Source organism: Ambystoma mexicanum, chromosome 6q (assembly GCF_040938575.1).
Source record: "Ambystoma mexicanum isolate Mex_15411 chromosome 6q, UKY_AmexF1_1, whole genome shotgun sequence".
In the NCBI taxonomy this organism is placed as follows: Eukaryota; Metazoa; Chordata; class Amphibia; order Caudata; family Ambystomatidae; genus Ambystoma; species Ambystoma mexicanum.
The window spans coordinates 1480880071-1480890186 of record NC_090937.1 but is presented as its reverse complement, the minus strand read 5'-3'; the positions used below and the strand labels follow the sequence as shown (position 1 = coordinate 1480890186).

Sequence of the window (10116 nt, the reverse complement as noted above, 5' to 3'; positions counted from 1 at the left end):
ATGCTTACTGCTTCTGAATTTGCTAACCTTTTCACTTCTATAGTGGAATTGCCTTCCACTACCATGGCTCTTTTCTCTTTCTCACCTTTTTCTAATTCGTATACCTCATTGCTCATCTCACAGACTCATCTGACTTTTTCCCCCAAAGATACAGTCCTTTCTAATCTTATTCCTAAAACCTACCCCTCTCCAGTGGTCGAAGTGTATGAAAGTAGTAGTGGAACTATGTTCCCTGCTGCTTTTCCCCCACTCCCCACAAACCCCATCACCATACATTCTTTTTTAAAAACGAAACCTGAAACCGTTGTATTTTTAAAATAAAAGTATAGGAACAGTAAAACATAAAAGAAAAAGTAGAGGAGCACCACTCCCAACCGCTCCCGCCCACTTTGACCAATGCCCCTCTCTTAACTCCTGTTTTAGCAGTCTTCCTAATATTTCCCTCACTCCATATAGTTTCCCTCTCTTGCTTAAACATGCTATTATCCTTTCTATCTTGAAAAAACACTCTCTGGATCCAGCTATTCTTTCTAACTTATGTCCCATCTCTCTCCTTCCCTTCATTTCTAAACAGTTGGAATGTCTTGTTTACTCCCATGTTTCTTCATCACCCTCAAGTCTATATCACCACGTTTTCATTCTAGTTTTCTACGTCTTCACTCCACTGACAATGCTCTTTCTACTGTCTGTGACTCTTTGCTCTCTGCCCCCTACGTCAAGCACAGCTCTATTCTTATATTCTTGGATCTATCCACTGCTTTTGACACAGTGGACAATTCACTAGTTCTCCAGACTCTTTCCTCTTTTGGATTCTCTGGTTGTGTACCTGCATGTTTTCAATCTTATCTATCTAATTGCACCTACTCAGTCTCTTGCTGGTTCTTATTCTGATCCTCTTCCTCTCTCGCACAGTGTTCCACAAGGGTCCGTTATTGGCCCATTTCTCTTCTCTCTTCATACTTTTCAATTGGCTAATGTTATCTCTTCCTTTGGGTTTTCCCATGTTTATGCTGATGACATCCAACTGATTTTATCTTTTTCTTCATTCACATCTATTATAAACACATATCTTTCAGCCTGTCTCACTGCTATCAAAAACAGGATGTCTGATCACTTTCTTGTCCTCAATCCTTCAAAAACTGAACATCTTTTTTCCCAGCTAACACAATTTTCTTGCCTGGTGTTCCTCCTTATATCCTGTTCTCTCCCTCGCATCTCCCTGTCTCTCTTGCTGCCCATAATCTTGGCCTTCATCTTGACAGTAATCTTTCATTTGCTTATCACATTTCCCACTCCTGCCTATTCCATCTTTTCAACATTCGGAAAGTTAGGCCTCTCTTTACTTTTAGTGCTACTAAGACTGTCATCCCCTCTCTAATTTTCTCATGACTGTTCTATTGCTGTGTACTTCTTTTTGGTCTCCTTGTATCTGGCTTAGCTCCTTTAAAGTCTGTTTTAGCTCTTACATTACCCTCTTATACTCTTTATCTAGTCACAACTCTCGTTCTACCTCTCTGTCCCCTCCTCTCTGATGGCTATCTTTTCATTCTCAACTTAAATTCAATTTCTTTGCATTGTATTGAAGTCCCTCCATTGCCTTGGCCCTATTTATCTCTCTACTCTTGTTTCCTTCTATGTTCCTTCTCATGATCTTCACTCTAATTCTCACTTTCTTCTAACTGTACCCCGTCCACCATGTGCATCTTCATGGTTCTGTTCTTTCTCTTTGCTTGCTCCTCTCTATTGGAATGCTCTCCCTCCTTCTCTGTGGTCTATTGTCTCTGTTGCCGCTTTTGTGCTGCCCTGGAAACTTTCTTATTTCAATATTAATTTTATTTTAAGCCTCACTGCAGTTTTTAACGGTTGTTCACTGTATTATTCTATTGCACTGTAAATTGGTTCTGTAAAGTCCCTTGGCGTAGGGGGATCTGTGTTGTTTGGCCGTGGCAGAATTGTCAATTTTGCCACAAATACATTTTTACTGCAGCCAAATTCAGCCAATCTATGTCCCCTACACCCCAATACACCTCCCAAGCCCCACCACTTACCTTTTCCATGTCTGCTGCCTCTCCTGACCCTGCAGCATCAATTCCGTCCCTCTAACACAGGTCTGATACTGACGAGGCAGGGACACTTTTTCTTTCTTTTTTCTTCCCGCTACCAATCTGGAGGAAGTGGGGGACACCCCCGCAACTCCCTAAGCTCACAAATAACAATGTTGGGTAGTGGGGACACCCCCACAACCCCGCTCCCCATGTTCGGTATTTATAACCCAATTTGATCAAATCAAATCAATCGAATGCCACTGGCCGAATTCGGTCAGATGTACCATTCAGTCAACACTATTTGATCAAATTGGGTAATAGTGCATAAGGCGCTATATAAATGACAAATAAATATGAAATACAACTATTTTTTTCTGAGATGTTTAAGGTAGCGAAGCATTGCAAACTCTAATACAAAAAGACATGAACCTGCCATGCGGCAGGTCTATGTTTCTGAAAAAGAAAACCATTTCTCTTGGGATTTTCTTAGAGAACTACATCTGATGGGCTGTTTCGAAACCTGAAGCCCAATTCTTGACATTGTTAAACTACATTGATAGGGTTTTGGCAAAATGTATTCTCCATGAAAACAAGCATTGGCAAAGCCAAGCAAAAAGTTGGAATGTCATTCTTGATGCCCAAATGTCCTTGGATCCCCAGACTAATGCTGTGACATATTTTCAAACTGTGGGTCCTCAAAAAGGTTTCTCCTCTGAGTCTTCAATCCCACAGCTTTCCTTGGTTGTGGGCAACGCAATCAATTTATGACTCAAGTATGCCAGCACTTTGCATAAATAGTACCTATTAGTTGCAGTAACTGGTGAGAAATCAAAATCCTATCGTATGATTTGTCCGTGAAATCCATAAATGTGATAATGTCCTGGATGCTAGGTGATCCAGTAACTGGTTGAGGGTGAAAGAAAAGGTCAAGCTCAAAATTGCCTGAATGGCCTTCTAGTGCTTGATTAACTTGATCCTGCATACCTGAAACACAACTTCAGCGCTACAGCACAATGCATACACTTAAAAAAAACATCAGCACTATAACAGGAAGTGAACTCTTAGAAGCTTGTTGTGTCTTGTGTTCCCTGCCTTGGTCCTGCTTGAATGCTTGCCTGAGAGAATGCCTGATGGAATGTTATGCCTGTGGAATGGTGTGGTGTGAGTGCCCCTGTAAGCTCCATGAATGTCAGTTTGAGTGAAGCATCCTGTGAGAGAGGAGGCCGGTGAATGTTACGTGTGTACCTTCATACTTACTTACCCTTGGACTTACCTGATGTATATATCTTGTCAATGGAACTTAGTAAAAAGTTCACTTCCCTTACCTGCAGTTTCAGACTTTTATTTCACCCTGGTGACAAGCTGACTTGAGGGAAGGGTCAGAAAGCTGCAGCTCAGCTGACCAGAGTGAGCAGTGCCTAAGAGGAAGGAAGAGGTTGTGACAGGAGTGGACATCCACCGGCCTCCTGCCCCCCCTAATGTGAGCTGACCTGGAGGGATACATGTTCAAGTAAAGAGAGGCAACTACAAGGTCTGGGCAGTGTCAGGACTGAGAGTGAGGGATCTTGAGAGTGAGAGAGTGACACACTTGTGTACCAGCACGATACAAATAAAATATCAATATCAATATCAAAGATCCAGGGATCCAGAGATCCAAGTCCGGTTTGGTGCATCTGCTCGCATTGTAGCAGCTGCGTGAGGGTGAGGCAGTGCTGGTTGCTGCTCACCACAGGAAGGCTCTCTGAAAATCACTGCACGTCTGCGAGAAGCTCACCTGTAGTGTTAGTGCTGGCCCAGAAGACAGCTGAAGTGGTCCACAGTAGTGGCGCTTCTGCTGCAAGACTGCTGGGTGTGCCATAACTCTCGGGGGGCCTATGCCGGTTGGCCCGCTGGTCGGTAATTGTTACAGATTGGGAGCTCCACTCCCAGTGTAGTACTGTATGGAATGATGACCCGGGCCTCAATTACAACAGCCACCACGTTTCCATGTGACCAGCACAATTCAAAGGTTCTTTCATCTAATGAACTGCATAGTAAACGTAATGGAAGGAGAAGAGTATTTGTCATTACGGATGAGGGGTGGGCACTCTGGGGTTCTGTGGACACTGTGGGCACACTTCAGCAGGATTTCCCTTCTCCCTCCATGCCCGAGAAGAGGAGGTTGGCTGCGGTAGTCGGTGAGGTCCCAGAGAAGGTGATTGGGCAAGGAGAGAGGTCCAATACTATGGTGTACCATCTCCTGATCAAGTATACAGTTCTGGAGGTCGGAAAGAACAATGGTGAGACAGTGATTGCTCACTTTCATCAAGGAAAAAGGTACTGTTGTGAGTTTTTAATTCTGTGCCCTGCATGCTGTTCAGGGTCAGAGGAGGCATCTGCTCATTGGAGGGGGACTTGAGGATATTGTCAAGGAGTTCCCCCGTTCTCACCTGGGTCCGATGTTTGCCGGTGACTTCGATCGCTGCCTTCTTGCAAACGCTCCTGGTCTTGAACAGCGCTGCTCGAGATTCGTCTGGTTCCAGGTTGCGTTTAGTTCCGGGATCACAGAGTCCAGGAATCCGGGAGACTGGAAAAGGCTAGAAAAGCTCGGAACCAGGAAAGGGGAAAGGAAAAGTAATGGGTAACAGCACTGGGACAAGGGAAACAATACCGCGAGCTACGAACACACGTCTGGGCTACTCTGCAATAGCATTGAGACGCGCAGAGCCGCGGAAGGCGTGGTCTATAAATAGACCACGCCGCGTTCAGTGCATGGAGCGAGCAAGGGCTTCAGCTCTGGACAGCCATGTTGGAAGTAGTACGGAATGCAAGCCCCGTTGAGACAAGAACCAGGAGGTCCAAAAGGGGCGTGATATGAAGTTTAGACAGATATTGCAGATGTTGTGGTTCTACACTTTAGGAGCCTGAGAGCACTTATCTCATGGTTTTGGGAAGAACTTGATACTGATTTATTTGTGTTTTTTCAAGAACTTTCAGTATATAACAGAGAATACTTGCTTGGTTACTGTTGTGATGTGAGGCCTGTGATTTGACCTAGGTCCTGCCTGTTTAAAGTTCATGTAGCTCTGTTTGCTTGGTTATGGTTCAGGTTGACTTTTGGCTGATGAGAGTATATATGACGTGGCCTCTGTAATAGCAATGGCTAAGTTTTTGAGAATGGAACTATCTGATTATTTTTCTGAAAGCAGTGCATTAGTAAACAGTGATGTTTCTTGCACTAACATTTTTTCTTCCACAGGTCCAACGTGGACTTTTTCACAAAATGTTTTGAGTTTCAATATTTGGTTTGCAATTTATCACCTTGTGTGTGGTTGAGGGTGATGCACATTGGGAGAATGGTGGATGTTTTTGCCTTGTAACAATATTTGAGGGTTTGGATCCTGGCACATATTTTGTTGGGGTGTTCTGCCACCCATGCCACAAGTATTGGGGTTTGGAATGTGACACATGTTTTATAGGGGTGTTCAGCTACCTGTGTCACAGGCTTTGAGGTTTGGAACCCGGCACACATTTTATTGGGGTGTTCTGCCACCTGTGCCACATGTTTTGGGGTTTGGAACCCAGTACTGGCTTTATAGCAGTGATATTTTTGTCACCCGTGCCACTTGGAGTTTGGAACCCAGTACTGGTTTTATAGGGGTGTTCTGTCAGCCGAGCCACTAATATTGGGGCAGTGGATACTGCACTTGAGGAGGTTTCCTGCCCGTGCCTTGGGGAGCTGGACGCTGGTACCTTAGCGGATGGTCCGCTCCACCTGCGTTGCACGGTAGTGGGTGCCTGTGCTCTGTGCATTTTGAGCTTTGAATATTTGTTCTGGTTTAGTGTACGAGAAGATGAAGGTTGTGTCATGTTTCAGTGCAGCTTAGTTGTTGGCAGCAGGTTGAATGAGGGTGCTGAGTTCGGAGTGTGTGACATAGTGGTGAGTTGAGAGTTAGGGCTGGTTCCTTCGTTTGAGGGACTGTTGTTAGGCCAGTGACAGACTTTGAGTGTTTTGTATGGTTGCTGGACTTCATTGTAGGTAGTTGAAGAGACGAGGTAGGTGGGAACATGTCTCCTTGTTCTTTGTAATGGAGTGAGTGGGATTTGGATTGTAGTTTTGGAGTTTGGAGTGCTAGTGGCCAGAGTGTGGTTTGTTTCATACTTGGTTGCATTAACCCATGTAATTTCCTTTGCACTTCTTTCTGTACCTGTATCGTGGTTTCTGGTGAGTAGGGAGATATGTTGTGTCTTGTGTTCCCTGCCTTGATCCTGAATGAATGCTTGTCTGTGAGAATGACCCATGGAATGTTATGCCTATGGAATGTTGTGGTGAGAGTTCCCCTGTAAGATCCATGAATGTCAGTTGGAGTGAATAAGCCTGTGAGAGAGGAGGCTGGAGGATGTCTCCTGTGTACCTTCCTACTTACTTACCCTTGGACTTAACTGATGTATATACCTTGTGACTGGAACTTAGTAAAGAAGTTCACTTCCCTTACCTGAAGTATCAGACTTTCATTTCACCCCGCAACAAATCTCTCCTGTCCCTTCCTCTCTGTAGTATGTTTTAAACTTTCCCCCCAAAAAGTACAATATTTGCAGTCCTGGCTTCCAAATTCTGGAATAGTCCGACTGTTGGGATGCAGAATCCCAGTTCTCTCGATTCCTTTTGAACCCATTTCAGATCAATGACCTGCGCCTTGTGACACCGTAAGCTAATGTTGGTCTTTGTAAATGTTATAAATCAATCACCCAAAGCTAATTATTTTGGCATTTTACATGATATATAAGCAGAACTTTGTATCATCCTACAGTAGGTACTCACACCCTCTTTCAATAACAAGCATGCTCAAACGAAGTAGCATGATGTGCTGAGTTTTGGAAGGATGCACTCTGGCTATCAAAATTCCAGGCACTAAAAGCATGTCAATGTCAAAAACCTAGGTACTCTCATGATTGCTATGGTTTTCGATTCAAAACTAGGTAATTACAACATTCAATCCAATTCACAATTGTTCACAGACTTGTCAATGATATACAAAGTTAGCATAGCTGTGGCATGTTCCAATAGGCCCAGCTAGCCCACTAATGGAAAATTCAATTGGTACAATTAGACAATAAGAGCATATTCCAGTATGATTAGGCAAGCAATTGCAGCAATATCACTGTAAAAAAAAGCCAGGGGGATCATTATAAGTTCTCTGGTATTGGGGAACTCCTGTGCCATATCCGCCACCTGATATCCCTCTGTTATTGGGATATTCAGAGCGGTGGAGAGGCCGCTAACCATAGGACTCCAATGGAATGGATTGCCACAATCACAGGCACTGGTAATACTGGTACCTGTGATTGCAGCAATTATCTGCTGGTAGGTGCCTCATCTACAGGCAGATCAGGCCTGCCAGTAGATCAAAGCTTGATCAAAGACTTGTAGTTTGACGGTCTGGAAAGGTGATGGTATACATTAGTAATGGCACCTTATTATAGACTGGCAAACTTGGAATAAAGCCCTATGTCTTTAAAGAAACGGATAGAAAAAGTGAGTTTATAAGACGATATAGTGCCAAAAGTGGTCCAAGACCTCTTGACAGTACCATATTCTCGTTCTTGGGTAGTTCAACAGCATCAAACAGGGCTTTCCGCACTTTCTATTCAGTCAAACCAGGTTTGCAATGTGTTGTATTGGCGTTAGATGTGATGCGGTTGGAAGGTTCCAACCTGTTTAGATTGGCAGTCGTGTCGGTTTGACCTTTATTTTAAGATAAAAAGGAAGATTCATAGCCTACCACAAAGGTTACTTTCTTGATAGAGAAGCCCATTATAGGAGCTATGTGATCACTGCGCCACCCTTAATGTCGACTTTCATTTTGCCGACTCCCATTGTGGTGTGGCACAGTGATCACATAGATCACGGTGGCCGGCCTCCCCCTATGCCTCCCCCTTTGCACTTATCCAACCAGCGGCACACATTAGAAGTGTGCTACCATCTATCCCGCATCCCTGCGGCGTCAGTTTTCACCCACTAACTTGGGTCAAAAAACTAGCACCACAAAGTCCGTTTTTTCTACATTTTCTTATTCTTTTCTTTTTTCGCTTTTACATCTAATTGGAGCAGGGGACCCCTCCCCCACCCCTGACCCCCATTACACCGACTAAGGGGAGTGGGGGACACCCCCAAAGACCCTCCCCCCAGTCGCAATAATGGGGGCTCAGGATTTATGAACTGTGCTAAGACGCAGTTCTAGTACTGGGCACCATTTTTCACCGTAATTGTCATTACATACAGGGGCTCATTTAATAGTGAGAATGTTTGTTGCATTGATGAGTGCATCTATAAATGATGAAATGTTGGTTAGAACTGTCAACTGGGGGCTGCTCATTTAAGTACGGTATCATGCAGTGATGGCTGCTACAGCAACTGTTTATTTATTCACATGCAGTAATATAAAAGGGAAATGGTACCAGCTCTCAGCAGAAGTGTATTTGATTATGAAAAGCCAGGGGAGCCAAATTGCATCAATGGCTGGGTTTATTTATGGATGAAGTTCTGGTGGTACAAGTACAGGCTCTTGCTCCCTACACAGGTGCATTTCAAAATGGGATGACTTTAGACATTGATGGATTTATATGTTTGTATTTATTTTGAATTTATTCAGCACTTTACACCAAAACACTGTACAAATGTTACTTTACAGTACAATATATATGATTGAATGGTGTCAGGAGTCACCCACAGATGTTTATTCATGTACAGTAGAATGTAGTGGGGGGCCAGTTTTTCTATGTGCTTGATTTTGAGGCGCTGAAGGACCAGCTCTATGCAAAACAATGTTTGTTTGCTTATGAAATATTGGGGAAGCCTGCATCAGAAACTGGGTTTATGTACAAATAATATAGCAGTGGGGAAAGCGCAGGCCCTGCCACCCCACACAAGTGTATTTAAAAGCGATATGGATTGATTAACAGATGGGTTTATTTACATATATTGAAATGACAGTGGATCAGTCCACCACTGATGTTTTCATTGTGTAAACTGAGCACTGTGCCAGGATGACATGACCAATCAGTCATAAAGGTTGGTTTGATTATGAACTATTTGTGAACCACCCTACATTAATAGATTGCTTATTGACGGATAAAGTAGCAGCTGTACCAACATGCAACAAGGGGATTTTGTGGGCTCAACCAACTTCCGCAGGGTGTGTTAATTATGAAAGGAAAACAGAACAAGTCCACTTATGAAAAAGGAACAGCACACCGCAACTGTTTGCATTATTGTAAGAACAGCAGTTGAAATAGCAACCAGTGAAAGGACCAGTCAACTACAAACGTCTGTAAATTATGAAATGGTCGCCCATTTATGAAGGTGGGAACAGCATGCCGTAAATGTTTGACTTAACGCAGAAACTGTGACTAAACCAGCCTGCTGCAAATGTGAATGTGATATATTTAGCGGTCGCGTTGTGCCATCAGCCACGTTTTGAATGGTTATGCCATCTATGAAGTCACCCTATCTAATGCAGTTATCTCCAGAAGCAGATCAATCCGCGTGAAGCTGAGGCAATGCAGCAGCAGGCAGTGAAATAGTGCCACATTGGAAAGACAAGACTCCAAGGAAAGACAGGATCGGTGCTATTGGAGTAACCAGAGCACCTTGTATGAACTGACTATTCACAATATCAATTTGCTAGAGTCTATTTAGACCTAAGAACGGTAGATATGTGTGTTAATCTAACATGTCTGCATTTACTATTTAAGTAAATAATTAATCTCTAATCTCTTTAGGAAAGCAAGCATTTCCATGGATATATTAAACTAGTTAGGATTAAAAACATGAAACAACATTTGCATGAATTCGAAGTATACTTGACAGTTTCATTTAAAAAAGAACGCTCTGTCTGGGGTTGTGTATTTTATTAACAAGAACTGCAGTATACATCTAACACTACTCCCACATGTTCAGAACTCAGCGTGCATGAGAATCTCATGGAAGCATAAAAGAGCGCCTTTTGAAGTCGGACTGGGAGAGCATGGTGTAAAAGTTAATTTTGTTTTGAGCTCTTTCTTTAACATCAAATATCAGTAAAGCTCCCTG

The 10116-nt window shown here is 43.3% G+C and overlaps 1 non-coding gene across 1 annotated transcript; it reads left to right on the top strand.

The window, feature by feature from the left end:
• Positions 1 to 9029: 9029 nt before the first annotated feature.
• LOC138517121 (small nucleolar RNA SNORD83) lies at positions 9030 to 9103 on the top strand. The gene has a single exon (XR_011282384.1). It is a non-coding gene; the product is annotated as a small nucleolar RNA SNORD83 (small nucleolar RNA).
• The last annotated feature ends 1013 nt before the right edge of the window (positions 9104 to 10116 follow it).